The 16,521-nt window shown below is 43.3% G+C and overlaps 2 protein-coding genes across 8 annotated transcripts in view; one reads left to right on the top strand and one right to left on the bottom strand.

The window, feature by feature from the left end:
• The window catches only part of ZMYM2 (zinc finger MYM-type containing 2), a 65,160-nt gene extending 52,888 nt beyond the window's left edge, over positions 1-12,272 (bottom strand). For 3 of the 7 annotated variants that reach the window (XM_053385818.1, XM_053385823.1, XM_053385824.1), the window contains exons 1-2: positions 12,090-12,271; positions 1,495-1,616 (exon numbers count right to left, since the gene is read on the bottom strand). The gene's annotated coding sequence lies outside the window, so the exon portion shown is untranslated. Of the gene's footprint in view, positions 1-1,494; positions 1,617-12,013; positions 12,039-12,061 lie in introns of those variants that run through there. The other 4 variants (XM_053385820.1, XM_053385821.1, XM_053385825.1 and 1 more) reach the window with 4 other exon arrangements.
• The window catches only part of CENPJ (centromere protein J), a 209,777-nt gene that overhangs the window by 24,326 nt on the left and 168,930 nt on the right, over positions 1-16,521 (top strand). The window lies entirely within an intron of this gene.

Here is a 16,521-nt window from a genome sequence, read left to right as displayed (position 1 = left end):
AAAAAGAGTATTCTGAGACATTCAATGCGATTTGTCAATGATTTCTTTACAGTTCTTTAAACAAATATTAATATTTTGTTTCATTTTCACCCATATGCAAGGTTGTCCTTCCCTAGTCCCTTTTCATTTGCAGTGTACTTTGCTTTATTTTTACACTTTTGCTTCCCTCATAAATCCATTATATTCAATTTGGGGGTAAGATTTTTATTTATTTATTTTTTAAAGAATCTGCTGTTGAATTAGTCATTCTATTTGTGACCAATAGAATGTTGAACAAAAAAAGAGAAAAGGTATCACTGGAATACCTTGCTTTATTCCCAATTAAATTAGCACAGAAATAAAAACAGTAATATGAATTGGAAGGATTCACTTAACCAGCCTCATCAGCAGAAGCCCTGCACAAGGACTTTTGCTTGCACAATGGGATTTCTTCACTCCCCCCCCCCCACATGACATTGGCTCAGATGGGTTTGTAAGAACCCCCAGAACAGCATGCAGTGGTAGAAAGGGGAATATAATTTCATCTGGTGAGCTGAACTGTACGTGCAGACAGAGCGACTGGAAGAATGTGATGTTGAATTCTACCCAGTATGGGCAACTAAAGAAGTCTCTTAATGTTCAATCATTTTTAATACAGGTTTTCTGTTAATTTCTGCGGTTTTCTGTTAATTAGTATCATTTCAGTGTTTAATAGAAGCGAAATTAATAGGCGGGAATCATTTTGTCATTAGAAATCTGCAAAACGTCTGTTCAAACAGTTAGCTAGTAAGAAATCCATCAACAATATGAACAAATGTGTGAAGTAAACTTCCAGTGCAGTGTGAATCTAATCAGGATGTACTAGAAAATAAGTCTCAGAGATAAATTGATCTTACTTCCATCTAACAACATTCAGCAATTCACCTTCAGTCAATCCTGTTTCTAGTGTAAAGCAACTTCAATTCATACTATTACAGAAGAGTCTTATTCACACTCCCAATCACAATGTTCATAATTTTATAAGCCTCATTTTACTCTTAAATCAGTTTTTCTAAAGACAAAACAAGATTTTGGCTACCCTTTACAATTCTATCATTTGGAGTTTTTATATTTTTAATATTTTAAGGAGTTGGCAAGAGAAATTTTCAACATATGCTAAACATGAATGTGTAATAGATTTTTTTAATGGTATTAAGATACCAGTCACTATTTTTCTATGAAATATTCAACAGTGTGCCTTTTTTCTTACTACAGCACACAACTTGATTTTGATGAGCTTTCTTCCATGCACATTCCCTTATCAAAAAATATTTTTCTGAGTTTACAGCCAGCTTGGACCATATTGGTGTATATTTTTGTCTCCCAACGAGCATTTACATTAAATTCATCTGCCAATTTGTAGCCCATTCATCTACACTGGAGTGATCCTTTTGAAACACTTTTTAGTCTGCCTGAAATCACCATCCTGAATACCACTTCTATAGAGGATTAGGTATTATCTTCTGAAACACTTACCCATTCAAGAATATGTAGCAGTAGGTTAAGCTTAAAAAGTTGCTCCAGTGCCTTGTTTGTGCTGGTGCTGGAAACCTGGCTCTCTCTTCCAGAGAGACTGGAGATCTCTGAAAATATGTATCCTGAAACAGATTAGATCCATGTTAAGAATGTTTATTATTCAGAAAGCTTACAATATTTCAGTCCTAACCCCAAAACTAACCTAAACTTAAAAATACACCCAGTTCCATCAGGAATTGTGTCATGTTCACTAAAGCAAATGGGAGATGTATTACTTGACAAAACTCAAGTAACATTCACATTGCTGATAAATTGCTTGGTTTGTACCATCAGTTATGTAGAAAGAAAACATGAAAGCAACATTTACAAACAGCCACAGATTTCAAACTATATTTCTAATAACAGATATCTTAAGGAGTCCTAGAAAAGCAGAGTACATACTCATATTAATGCATAATACTTCCAACATAACTAAGTTATGGCCCTTAAAATTCCCCAGTGATAAATTTTCTAGATTTTGAACTGGGAAAATTCTCACTAACTAAAAAACTTCTTTTCAGAAAGTGTTTAGATTTTGAAGTTCCTTCCAAGTATCGTTCTGGAAAAAGGAATGTTGCATGGGAGGTGGAATTGTTGTTCTCATATTATCAACTGAAATATGTTGTGATTATGGGAAGCATTTAATAACCTTTCTGTGTGGTAGCTCAAGGGGATTTCCCCCTACCCACAAACACATAGCCCATGCCCTCCCCAAAGCACTTAAAATCAACTGTTGTCTATAGTTAAGAAAAACTTCTATAATGACAGATACAGAGATTCATATGCATCTCCAAGACAGAAGAAATTTTTGACCTATTGGGTCAAAAATAGATTAACTACATACATACTTTTGCACTATTATCAAACTTTCACCAACTTAAGATACCCAAAACATGGACGTGAGTAACTAAAAAGATCATTCCTTTCACATCCCCATTTTTAAAGTCCATTCTCTTTAGAGGACACTACAGCTACATTAAAGTAAGAGCAAATATAACATTCTGTTGGAGTTCTATCTTTGTTGTTGTTGTTGTTTAGTCGTGTCCGAGTCTTCGTGACCCCATGGACCAGAGCACGCCAGGCACCTCTGTCCTCCACTACCTCCCGCAGTTTGGTCAGACTCATGCTGGCAACTTCGAAAACACTACCAACCATCTCGTCCTCTGTCGCCCCCTTCTCCTTGTGCCCTCCATCTTTCCCAGCATCAGGGTCTTCTCCAGGGAGTCTTCTCTTCTCATGAGGTGGCCAAAGTACTGGAGCCTCAGCTTCATGATCTGTCCTTCCAGTGAGCACTCAGGGCTGATATCGTTAAGAATGGATGCGTTTGATCTTCTTGCAGTCCATGGGACTCTCAAGAGTCTCCTCCAGCACCAAAATTCAAAAGCATCAATTCTTCGGCGATCAGCCTTCTTTATGGTCCAGCTCTCACTTCCATACATCACTACTGGGAAAACCATGGCTTTAACTATACGGACCTTTATTGGCAAGGTGACATCTCTACTTCTCAAGATGCTGTCTAGGCCTGTCATTGCCCTTCTCCCAAGAAGCAGGCGTCTTTTAATTTCGTGGCTGCTGTCACCATCTGCAGTGATCATGGAGCCCAAGAAAGTAAAATCTCTCACTGCCTCCATTTCTTCCCCTTCTATTTGCCAGGAGGTGATGGGACCAGTGGCCATGATCTTCGTTTTTTTGATGTTGAGCTTCAGACCATATTTTGCGCTCTCCTCTTTCACCCTCATTAAAAGGTTCTTTAATTCCTCCTCACTTTCTGCCATCAAGGTTGTGTCATCTGCATATCTGAGGTTGTTGATATTTCTTCCGGCAATCTTAATTCCAGCTTGGGATTCATCCAGCCCAGCCTTTCGCATGATGTATTCTGCGTATAAATTAAATAAGCAGGGAGACAAAATACAGCCTTGTCGTTCTCCTTTCCCAATTTTGAACCAATCAGTTGTTCCATATCCAGTTCTAACTGTAGCTTCTTGTCCCACATAGAGATTTCTCAGGAGACAGATGAGGTGATCAGGCACTCCCATTTCTTTAAGAACTTGCCATAGTTTGCTGTGGTCGACACAGTCAAAGGCTTTTGCATAGTCAATGAAGCAGAAGTAGATGTCTTTCTGGAACTCTCTAGCTTTCTCCATAATCCAGCGCATGTTTGCAATTTGGTCTCTGGTTCCTCTGCCTCTTCTAAATCCAGCTTGCACTTCTGGGAGTTCTTGATCCACATACTGCTTGAGCCTTCCTTGTAGAATTTTAAGCATAACCTTGCTAGCGTGTGAAATGAGTGCAATTGTGCGGTAGTTGGAGCATTCTTTGGCACTGCCCTTCTTTGGGATTGGGATGTAGACTGATCTTCTCCAATCTTCTGGCCACTGCTGAGTTTTCCAAATTTGCTGGCATATTGAGTGTAGCACCTTAACAGCATCATCTTTTAAAATTTTAAATAGTTCAGCTGGAATACCATCACTTCCACTGGCCTTGTTATTTGCAGTGCTTTCTAAGGCCCATTTGACTTCACTTTCCAGGATGTCTGGCTCAAGGTCAGCAACCACACTACCTGGGGTGTACGAGACATCCATATCTTTCTGGTATAATTCCTCTGTGTATTCTTGCCACCTCTTCTTGATGTCTTCTGCTTCTGTTAGTTCCTTACCACTTTTGTCCTTTATTATGGTAATCTTTGTACGAAATGTTCCTTTCATATCTCCAATTTTCTTGAACAGATCTCTGGTTCTTCCCATTCTGTTGTTTTCCTCTATTTGTTTGCATTGCTCGTTTAAGAAGGCCTTCTTGTCTCTCCTTGCTATTCTTTGGAAATCTGCATTCAATTTCCTGTATCTTTCACTATCTCCCTCGCATTTTGCTTGCCTTCTCTCCTCCGCTATTTGTAAGGCCTCGTTGGACAGCCACTTTGCTTTCTTGCATTTCCTTTTCATTGGGATGGTTTTCGTTGCTGCCTCCTGTACAATGTTACGAGCCTCCATCCATAGTTCTTCAGGCACTCTGTCCACCAAATCTAAATCCTTAAACCTGTTCCTCACTTCCACTGTTTATTCATAAGGGATTTGACTTAGATTGTATCTTACCGGCCCAGTGGTTTTTCCTATAAGATAAGTTCTATCTTAGCACCAAGTTATTTTTTTCTCTTCCTGCTAAATGCAGCTGTATACCAAATTAAGCAGGGGAATGAAGTCACAAACAAGATTTGTCCTTCACCGTTCCTTTGTACTATCGCTCTAGAAAATAAAATTTTTATGTCACTAATCTATTCTTGAATACAACTTTAGTTCCATATTCACTCATTTCAAGAGTTAAAAAAGGAATACCATATTACAATGATAGCACAGTTTGAAAGCTACCAGTCACCTAGCTACCTAGAATGTTGCAAGAACCTTTAGCATTGCTCAGAACTCATACTTGTTCCAACAATACACACATGCTCTCCAAAATATACACATCGAAAGCTGAATTCAATCTCTTCCCTGCCCCCACTGAAAGCACATTATAGAAGTGTGTGCCAACCATCTGTACCAAGGCATTCTTACTTAATATTTGCTACTAAAACACAGAAGGGGTAAGCAGCTATCAGGTTGTTTTTCAAAGTACTCAATATCTACCTTTTCCCATCAGAAAAGGACACAAAAGCAGGACATATACATGGGACACTGCACAATTGTGACCCAACTAGGAATTTACATAGACAAGAAAACCATCAAAACAGTGACATCATATAGCTTGAGCTCCCAAATATTGGTAGTACCAGAAAATGTGGTAATACCTAGGTGCCTTAACCTTCCAAAACATTAAAACAAGTGTCAATTATTGCTATACTCTTCTAGGTAGAATCCTAAGCCATTTAATGCTTTTTAGGTCAAAATGAGCACTTTGATTTGGGCCTAGAAACCATTTGGTAGCATCACATATAATGCATTGCAGTAAACTAACCTAGACATTGCCAGAGCATAGACGACAGAAGTTAGGCTATCCCTGCCCAAATAGGGACACACTGGGCTATCAGCCAAAGCTGATGAACAGCATACCTTTGGGTTTATACTTCAAATTATCTACCAGTACCTTAGAAGAAAGCAGCCTGCAATTTTATATTCATGAATTCCACTCCTATGCATGTTCAGAAGTTAGTATTACTATGTTTAACAGGGCTTACACTGGGTATATATGATGGGACAGGAGCCTTTTTACTGTTATTTATTCATTAGCATGATCACTTTGAAGAGGACATGGCAAGATAGGGGAATCAATCGCAAAGATGCTGAAGAGTGCTGCTTTTGAGAAAATTATACATATTTTATATTTCTATGCCACTATATCATAAAATATAGCAAGGTGTACACTTTAAAACAAAATTAAAAACTAAAAATAAATGAATAAAAGCATAATCATTCAAGTGAACTGGCTAATCAAAGTCTTCCAAGGCCTGGCAGCACAAAAAAACCCTCCTCAGAAGTCAAAAGTGAAGGTGTCTGCTGAACCTCTGCTGGAAATGTTCCACAGAATGGGACCAACAACACTAAATGCCCAACTTCTAGTTGAGGCTGACTGGAACTCTGTAAAACGGGAGAGAACAAACAGCACTCCTCCATGTGATCTCAGGGATCAAGATGGGATATAAGAAGTCAGGTGGTCCTTAGGGTACCTTGGGCTGAAGTTGTTTTGTACATCAACACAAAAACCTTGAACATAGCCAAGTAGTATATGGGCAATCAGTGCAAACATTTTTAGGTGTCACCTGCTGCTGGCCACCTGCCCCCATCAACTCTCTAACTAGCTCAGCATTTCCCAAACTTGGGTCTCCACCTGTTTTTGGACTACAGTTCCCATGACAACGGGTGCTAGTTAGGAATGATAGGAGCTGCAGTCCAAAAACAGCCGGGGACCTGTTTGGGAAACACTGGTCTAGCCACTGAATTCTGAACCAGCTGGAGCTTCTAGACAAAGCCCTAACACAAAGCACATTGCAGTAATCCAGTCTTGGGGTTACTATAACAAAGTTATCCCAATCTAGTTACAGCCATGGCTGGCGCACCAAACTAAGGGTCACTTGGGCCCATGAATGAGAAATACATACCTACAAGTACCCCCAAGCCATGCATCTGTTCCTTTAGATGCTAATCTCAAAGTGTTTTCTATCATGTCAATATTCCACATGCTGTATATGCAACTTGTCATGTCCACAGGTAGGCTCACTTTAAGTTTCCACTTTGTGCTTGTGACAGTTTCACTCTACAAAGTATTATGTTGTGCTGATGCAGCCTGTTAGGTGTGAACAGTTCTTCTTGGTTACAAGATACTTAAATCCATCCAATACCATGTTTAGCACTCTACCAGTGCTACCACTCTACCAGGTTCAACCTTCCCTAAATTGCCATTTTGTGACTACAGCACTGGTTTTTTTTAAAAAAATTAAAAAATTAGTTGCCCAACTAAGATTAGTCTGCCCAACTATCTTAACTGTACATGATTGTGATTAAGTGTTGAAATAAACAAGTCACAAAAGGTTTAATCTTTGTGCAAACTACCCAATACAATCAGTTTACATATGATCTTGAAATACAGTGCAGGGATAAAGCTGTAATAAAGTGTGAGAATTTAAAGGTTGAGCAACTTTCTACAAGTTAAGCATTCATGTTCATGAAGCCTGAGAGAGCAATTTGTTGATTAAAAAATAATAATCAATTTTTTTGCAATGTAATCAGTGGAACAATTGTACGGTTTTAAAATTAGAATGTAGTTTCAGCCTTATAAGTGATGACCAAGCAGATTTGTGTTTTTAGGAATGAGCATATAGCCAAGTTAAAATTTTGAAGAAACATAACATGCTTCATGTGGCCAGAGGTGTAATTTCTGCTACTTATTAACACAGCAACTATGATACAATATGGTGACAGTAAGTTTCAGACAGTCAGTGTGGCATAGTGGAAAGAAGATTGGCTTTAGACCTGCTTTCAACCCCCAGCAGTCTTCAAATACCTGCTAAACCATGATGCTAACTGAGAGACCTTGGGCTAGTCAGTGTCCCTCAGCCTAACCTACCTCACAGTGTTAGAGGATAAAACAGAATATAAGTATCTATCTTACACATCAGATTATTCTGTCCATTTTGACTTGCTGCCATTTCTCCATGGTCTCAGGGCAGACATCACCTGCTACCTGACTCTCTTTAATCAAAGATGCCAGAGACAGAACTTGGAACTTTCTGGGTGCAAAGCATGTGCCATACCACTGACCTATGCATGAAGTCCTTGGAGTAAGAGTAAGATAAGAATTAAATAATGGTTTTCACTGGCAAATCCTAGTTAATTCATTGACAGAAAAAACACACAAAACATTTGTACTACTCCATTACATTTGTACTCTCAATACAACAAGAAAACTTGTTTGATAACCCATTATCTCTGGTATCATTGTAGTCCTTGCCAATCATTTTAGAAATATTGGCAATAATTATTCACTCCCAAGTTTAAATTTAATTACCTAATGATACACAAGGCAAAATCAGCTGAAGGTGGCCCTTTTAAAAAGTGTTACCTCCAGGCAAATAGATGTAGTTATCTTGTGACATGGAAGTTATCAACCAAGATGTCTCAGGATACACTTCCAACATAACCCTGAACACCTCCATAAATCAGTTATTCTCTCTCTCCCTTGTTTATATACCACTTTCCAACAAGAAGTTCCCCAAGTGGTTTACATATTAAAAGGTGTGTGGCAAACATGTTTCAGTAAAGCTGTTTAGTCTTCACAGGGATGACTGTCATCCATGCAACTTTCAGGAGCTGTAACTTAACAGATTCCAATAGACATCTAGACGCATGCAGCAAATGACAGTTCCACATAAAATGTCTACAAAGAAAGCCACTGCATTTACTTTTAATTCCCTATCTCTAAACTCTAAATGTTATACTAGAAATGGGCCTAAAATTGAGTGGTGAAAAGAGCAGATTTTTCCCAAGAACTACTTTTATATACACAAAATTATTCATCTTAAGCATTTCTATTCACTTCATTCAGTGCCTTATCCAACTATTAATTTTATGTAGCCAGCTCTTTATACTACTACTCCTGTTGGGAATTTCCCACTACACAGTAATGAAGTATCTTAAAACTACCAAAAACGTGTTTTGTGGGGCCATCTATTACATTTTAAATGAAGATTCTAGTAAAATCAAATGCACCAAAATAATTAAGTCACAAGACACTTACAGTGTAAGAACTTCTATACTACACAAGTAAATGTCAATGCAAAAGACTTGAATTCAACTGGCCTTTCTGTCACAGAATAGGTATAGTATTCCAACCTTAATGTCCCAGTACCAATCACTTACTTGCTTGCCCCAGTGAGACTTAGGACTAGCTTTCATGAGACAGTCTATGCTTGATTTGCTCAGATAAATTGGTGGTGTATGCCAACTTATGAAACACCATTTATACTTTAAAATTTACCAATAACGATGTCTGCATCATCAACACCTATGTGAAGATACACCAATGGCTTTTCTATGCAAACCTATCACAAGATGATCACATGGGAGCCACCTCAGATATGAATGGGTCCCATATGCCAAATGGCATTGACTCAAGTCTTGCCTATTGGAATTTTTAGTCCTTTAGTATATGTTATCCTATTTTATTGTTCTGAAGTAAGCAGTGTGTCGACTACACCTCTCGGCTAAACATGTTTTACTTGGAAATACATCCAAGTTATTCTTTTTCAATATAACCTATTTTAAGCAAGCATGCTTAGATCCCCAGTTTAAAGAACTATGGTTTAATTCTGCAGCTGAAACCCTTCAGAGCTGACCAAACCTTCTCTCTGAAGACTTGTACAAAACAAGTTTCCATTCACCTTCAATTCTGGTATTTCTTCTATGTTGCTTGGGAAGTATTTATTAATCATTTATAATTTGTTCAAGTCATCCTTTAGTATCTATGATCCTGCTGGAAGTTGTCAGAAATCACAAATCAGGAAAACAGTTGGGGGGCTGCAACCCTGTTTGACATTACAATTTAATACACACTCATTTCCACATTTACGTGAATTTGTCACAGGTTATTTCAGCAAGTCTACTAAAGTCTGCACAAAGCTATTTACCACACAATCTTCCTCATGCACTTGAAAAACTTGAGAAATTAGAATTTTGAGTCAATCTGCACCCTTAAAGTTTAAGGCTTAAACCAGTCGCTCTAAAGACAGCTTAAAAATCAGCAGCCCCCTCATCCTCTGAGTAAACTAACAACTTGTATAAAGTATTCTCCTCCTGATCTTTCTCCCTAATTTCTATGTGAATAATGGACAAGGAATGCTGATCTTGGATCATGCAATACCCATGTTTGCCTCCTGCAAGCTAAAAAGTGAAATGCCACCAATGGATTCCTGCAGCGGCCTCTAGTAAGAGACCCTTAACAAGCAACTATTGATCACTTTCAGTCTCCAGATGATGGGTCACGGCATAAACTGCTCTATTAGGTTTGCCCTCACAGAGCTACTTCGCCACTTAGTGTAAAGAGCTGAAATTACTAAGGGGAAGAGAAGGGGGCTAACTGCAGTCATCTCAGAATGTAAGAAAAGGATGGTTATTCGCTGACTTTGCAATAGCCTTGAAAAAATTCAATCAAACAAGACACAACCGATGGGATTCTCAGATAGCATCAGGATTTAAAGGGAAATGGGGCAAATAAGACGTTTGTCCTTAGCAGAGAAACACATGAAAATGTCCATTGTGTCCAACTGTATCTTCTTCCCCACGTCCATGCCTAAGCAAATCCGCCTGAACGAGAAATAAAACGTGTGATCCAGAACACACTTCGCTCAGGACTGGATTATTTTAAGTCGTCTCCCTCTCGCCGGCCAGAGAAGTCAGGTAAGGTTGCAGGGATTCGGAATTGCGAGGGAATTAATTCGAAATCTGGTTAAATGTGCGCTTTAATATACGCTCCAAAACTCTAGAGGGCACTCGAAAGATACCCTCTCCATTCCCCTCCCCCGCGCGGCCGAGCCGGGTAAGGCGAGCGGCAGGAGCCCGTCGTCTGCTTGCGGGTGTCGGTATTGCAGGAGCGATGTCTGCAGCAGAGCCCACCCCGGGGGGAGGAGTCGCCTCACGGCCATTACCGGGGCTTTGCTCCAGGGCAGCAGCTGCTGCACCCAACAACCCGCCCCCCTTTTACCCTGGAAGCACCTCCTCTTAACCCCCCCACCCATCCACTCCTCGTGCCAAAAAAAGGGGGGAGAAGGATGATCTACCTCCTGCTCCTCCCCAAGGCAGAAAAAACATATAAATAGCACTCACAATGGAGCTCCTTCTCCTTGCGAGGCTCTTGCCAAGGCTGCACCAAACTGGCCTGGAGCCTAGGGAGAAGAGGTGCTGGTGGAGCGTGAGGGGGGGGGGTTGAATCGGGTTTTAATCGAGGTAGTGGGCGCGCCTCCTCATCTTCCCCTCCAGGAGACGCCCTTCCTCCTGGGCAAAGAAACGGGTTGGCAGCAGGGCCCTCCACTTTGAATCCTTCAGCCCCTCCAGCAGAGCCCCCTACCCCCAGTGGGATACAAACCTATTGCCCCAGAGACAGGCTCCCCCCGCCCCAGCGCCTCCCCCCCAGCCCCACCTCGGGTGGGGGGTTGGCCCTGTCCCCCAGCGCTGCTCCCCAAGGGCGCCCAGCCTTGGGAGCCTTTGCTGGAGGGCAGCGGGGGGGGTGTAGTTTGGACAGGCGCGGGGGTGGGAGAGGAGGAGGCAATAGCGAAGACTCTCCTCACCCACCCAACACATACACAAAGCCGCCTCTTCTTTCCCCCTTCAGAGCTCTCTCTGGGGACCGAGTGTTAAGTCGATTGAACACCCCCCCAACAAACACACACACGAACACACGCGCATATACACATACACACAAAAACAACAACCCGCGCGCGCGCCTCCAGCGCCGAGATCTGCCCTGGCGCCCGTCCCTGCCAATTGCCCCGGGTGTCGGGTTTGGCCCCCTGCAGTCGGCCGGCAGCACTGCCGCCTCCAGTCGGCCGCCATTAAGGAGACCCAGCCAAACAATACGGGAGGGGAGCGCGAGAGAAAGCGGGAGCTGGGGGGGGGGGGAGAGAGAAGGATACGGGGAGCGCAGCGCTGGGCGCAAAGAAGGGCGCCGCGAAAGGGAGGGAGGGGAGCCGCCGGGGCGGAGGGCATTGAAAACAAAACCGCGGGCGAGGCGGTTGGAAACGAAGCCGTGATAAAATGGATCCTTCCCTTCTCCCCCCCCCCGCCCCGCTCCCCACGCCGCCACCCCAGATACCCCCCAAGGCAGCCCCCTCCGCATTTCTGCCCTCAGTGAGGGGGGCTTCCTCCTGCCTGTCCCCCCCAACCGCCTCCCCAACCCTCCCCCCGCCCCCAATCCCTGCTGGCGTGAGGCGAGAGCGACACGCAGCGGGGCATTTAGCCCGGGTCGCTGCGAGGCACGGCTGGGCTGCTCCAATCCCCACCCTGAAGGGGCAAGCTGGGCTCCAGCCAGCCACCCGGCTCTCCTCTACCTCAGCCGCTTCCTCTCACGGCCCTCACCAGTCTCGGGGGGGAGAAGTAGCTCGCCCCGGCGGCGGCGGCGGGTCACACGCACCCTCCGCGGCTCCGCCAACGCTTCCTCAACTCTAACTCGGTCCAGTCCCGGGCTAAACGCTGCTGCTTGGCGGAGGGGAGGAGCAGGGACCAACCCCACCAGCCGAGCTCGGGGAAAGGCCGCCTCGTGCGCCCGCTTATTGGCCTTCCCAGGAAGAGGGCTACGTTGCCTGCAGAACCCATTGGAGCGGCTTCCCGCCTATCAGCGTCCCCGCCGCAGGTGGTTGGGCCGAGCACCTGTCAATCCTATTCTCACTCACGCCTACGGTCCCTCCCTCTTTGGTTCCATCAGGTTAAACCCGAATCGCATTGCCCACCACCAACAGCTGCAGCACCTCTGCCTTTCTCCTGGTGGATGGGCGGGTTTGGGGCCCCAGAGGTTGCTGCTGCCGCCGGGTACTTTCCTGCAGAAGTTTGTGCTCTTTTTCCCCCTGCATGAAAGCGGGATGGCATCCCTTTTACTCCGCATGACATTGCCAGGGAGGGAGGTGGTGTGTTTAACCCATTAATTTGCCTTCCACGGTCCCTCTGGGCAATAATTGCAGCGGAGACGTGTGGCTTCGGGTGTGAACACCCTGTTCCGTGGGGAGGTGATGGTTGCCACGCTTCGTCCACATTTATAGGCGCGCGCGCGCCCCCACAGCAGGGCTGGGAAACCTGGATCCATTTCCATAAGGGGGCAGAGTAATGGAAACAGTCTCCCAGTCTCCAAGCTCTTTCCCAAGGGCAAAGATCCCTGTCTCCATTGAGGAACAACCCCCTTTCCCCCCTCCCCCTGCCTACTCCGGAGAAAGAAAGCTGTGTCCCTTGCAACTGCCAGCACGGCTCCTGGTGGTGGTAGTGGTGGTTGGTAATGGTGGTGACGTCCTCCATTTTGTCGGAAGCTGCTGCAGGCAGGGAACTTGGGACCACTTCAGACCAACATGGGGCTCTATGAGGTGCCTGGTTTCAGAGCCTCTCGCCTCAGGGTCACAGCAAAGCGCGGGGGGGGGACCTCTGGCAATGCCCTAAAAGGGATAAATCGAACCCAGAGCCGCCAAGGCGGCAAAGCACCGAGAACCACGCTCCCCACCCTCCCTCAGCCAAAATGGAGGATGCGCACTTCCCTTGCGCGGTTGGTTCCCCGTTCCCCAGCCATGGGATTGACGCCCGCTTCTTCGAGGACGGGGGCGTGCTCAGTCTTCTGCCTGGTTGGTCAACCCACCGACTACCCCGTGGGCTGTCCCTCTCTCCTCGACAAAAACGGGAAGAAAGAGGCGGGAAACAACGCCACACAGTCTTCTCCACCTTGCAGCGATGCCACAAACGTACACGCAGCAGCACGGTATTTTATTCCCTGGAGAAAGGCTTATTATGTACGGGGGGGAAAGGGAGCGGGCAAGAGCTGTTGGCCCCATTTTTATCTCAGATCTGCAAGAGCTTCTCGCGATGCCAAGTCCCTGGGTAACTTGCGCGGGAGCTCAGTTCGAAGAGTTTTAAGTTCGCTCGGTTGCCCTCGGTGACTAATTTCCCTGCGCCGCAGACGCGAGCATTCTGAACGCGGCGCTGTCGCTGTACCATATCTAGTTCCCTCCTGCCACCAGCCCTAAACAGAGACGCAGGCAACAGCCAACAGGTCTAGCCAAATGCGTATGTGAAACTATTAATAGGATGCCGCCGATTTAATGGGAAATGCGAAAGCTTGCATTTCTAGGTGGGCAAACAACGTCGCAGAAAGTCTATAAACTCTAATGGATAGTGAAAGGGAGAACTTAATTTTTCACTTGATGGCCTATATTAAAAGGCTGGACAATGAGATTATCTGCTTTGATAACTGCATTTCCTGTTACATTATTTTCAATTGGAGTTTGATAGTGGAGACAGTAAAGGAAGAAGTTTTGTTGGTTTAGTCATTATCCGCAGGATCTTTCAGGACTTATGTTGTATTGTGTGGGGTTTTTTTTTTTTTAGGACTGAACATTTCCATTGCTTTCTCCATATAGGAACCTAAATACTGTACTCTGAAATCTGAAAACCTTGAGTTTTATTTAAGGGTCATTACTTGGGATTCAGAGGCACTTCTGAAGAAACGCGGGTAGGATCCCGCAATTTAAAGAAATGGTTCCCAAACATTTTTGGGCCACCGCTCCCTTGGTTCCATAAACTCATTCCTTTTTCTGTAAAAAGCATTATTCATAAGAGCAGTCCACTAAGGAAGATGATAACACAAAAAAATTCAAAGCAGTAACAATTAATTGCACATTTATTCAAAATCTGATATATTTAGTTGACTAATTCAACAAAATTTATGAACTTGATCCAGTGATACCAACTTTTCAAAGCCTGATAATCATTTACATCTCCAGCACCTCCCTGCCACCCACTTGCCTCTTACCGCCCCTCTAGGTAATCCCACCACCCCCAGGGGGTGGTACCACCCACAATGGGAACCACTGATTTAGAGTATTTTTAAGTTGACTAGTTTTGTGAAAAATATGTTACTCTAGTTAAAAATCACTCAATGCTGCACATTCTCAAAGTCTGAGGTTGAACATTCTCAGAGTCACACTTGAGTATTGCTGCATTCCATCATCCACAGGAAATACTTTTTTAACTTTACCAAGACTGGGACAAGAAGTATCTACCACAAGAGTCTCTGTACAGTGGTACCTCGGGCTAAGAACTTAATTCGTTCTGGAGGTCCATTCTTAATCTGAAACTGAGGTACCACTTTAGCTAATGGGGCCTCCCGCTGCTGCCCTGCCGCCACCACGCGATTTCTGTTCTCATCCTGAAGCAAAGTTCTTAACCCGATGTACTATTTCTGGGTTAGCAGAGTCTGTAACCTGAAGTGTCTGTAACCTGAGGCACCACTGTATACAAAAAGAGAATGGGAAGAAATACTTTGTCTTACTGTCATATTAACTCCAATGACTTCCACATATGCACATCAGTGACTTCTAGAGATGCTGAAGTATATATAGAGATGTTTGCTCCCCCCCACAAAAAAATGGCACCTGCAACGTTGGAATTAAGTAATCCATTCCTTTAAATCATATATTAACTCCATGGCTATATTTATCATACAGAAGATGTAAATTAGTGTGAGGAAAGTTATAAATAAATACATTGAGTGTTATACAATGTTAGTCATACTCAGGGTAGGCCAAACTAAATCAATCGGCTTCTGTAACTATATTGGATATCACCCACTGCCATACAAAGCTGCCTTCTATTGATTCAGACTATTGGTCCACCTAAGTCAATACTGTCTCTACTCTGATTGATGGTAGTTTCAGACAAGAGCCATTTCCACCCCTTCTTGGAGACTGAACCTTGGACCTTCTGTACGATTGACAAATGCTCTTCTGCTGAGCTACAACTCTTCCCCCAAAGAAATAAAACAAAAAGGGAGTCATGTCAATTTAGGCATTTAAAACACTTATGCAACCCAAAGCTGTATCATCAGCCAGAATTAGTATAACAAAATTGTTTTAGGTTGAGCAAAATAGTTTCACTGCCTCAACAATTAATAATATTTTTCTGTTGTCCAGACTACATTTAAGAATATGCAATTCTTAACCATTTACTTTTACATACTGCTTCTTTAAAGCTTAAATAACTTTATATACTTTCAGAGTGTTGACATCAACCATCTGTAAATAAGGATTTATTTATGTAAAGACTTGATTAGGGTTATTTTTGCTCATCCCTGTTCATCAGGTAGTGTTACAAAACTGCCAGGGATAGTTCATTCAGTAGAGCAAAAGGCTCTTAAGTTTAGGGTCATGATTGGGCAGAAGATTCCTGTATGACCCTTGTGGTCCCTTCCAACTCTACAGTTCTGTAATTCTAATTTGACTCTTAATCAGTGTGGCAAACAGCACTTTTGGAAAAATTAACAGAACAGCTAAAAACAAATAACAACACAGATTTCAATTATTTTGTTGAACAACTGTGCAATTTCATTCAATCTATTTGAAACAGTAAAAGAGCAAAAGTTTCACTGGCAACACACCAGCAACACATTGACAGACAGTTATGGTTGGATCTGTTAACGCAAGTGTGGGGAACCTTTGGCTGAGCTACAAGTCCCATCAGCCCCAGCATGTCTGGCAGATGGCCAGGGATGATGGAAGTTGTAGTTCAGCAGCATCTGGAGGATCAAAGGTTCCCCGCACCTGCCTTAACAGATCCACCCAAAACTGTTCTTACGCTATTTTGCTAGATATAGGATATGTTACACGATATGAACATCCAAACAAATAAGTACCGTATTTTTTGCTCTATAAGATTCACTTTTTCCCTCCTAAAAAGTAAGGGAAAGTGTATGTGCGTCTTATGGAGTGAATGCAGGCTGCGCAGCTATCCCAGAAGCCAGAACAGCAAGAGGGATTGC

The sequence above is a fragment of the Podarcis raffonei genome, chromosome 4, assembly GCF_027172205.1.
Source record: "Podarcis raffonei isolate rPodRaf1 chromosome 4, rPodRaf1.pri, whole genome shotgun sequence".
Lineage (NCBI taxonomy): Eukaryota > Metazoa > Chordata > Lepidosauria > Squamata > Lacertidae > Podarcis > Podarcis raffonei.
Note: the sequence above shows the minus strand (reverse complement) of the source record. Positions and strands in the feature narration are given on the sequence as shown.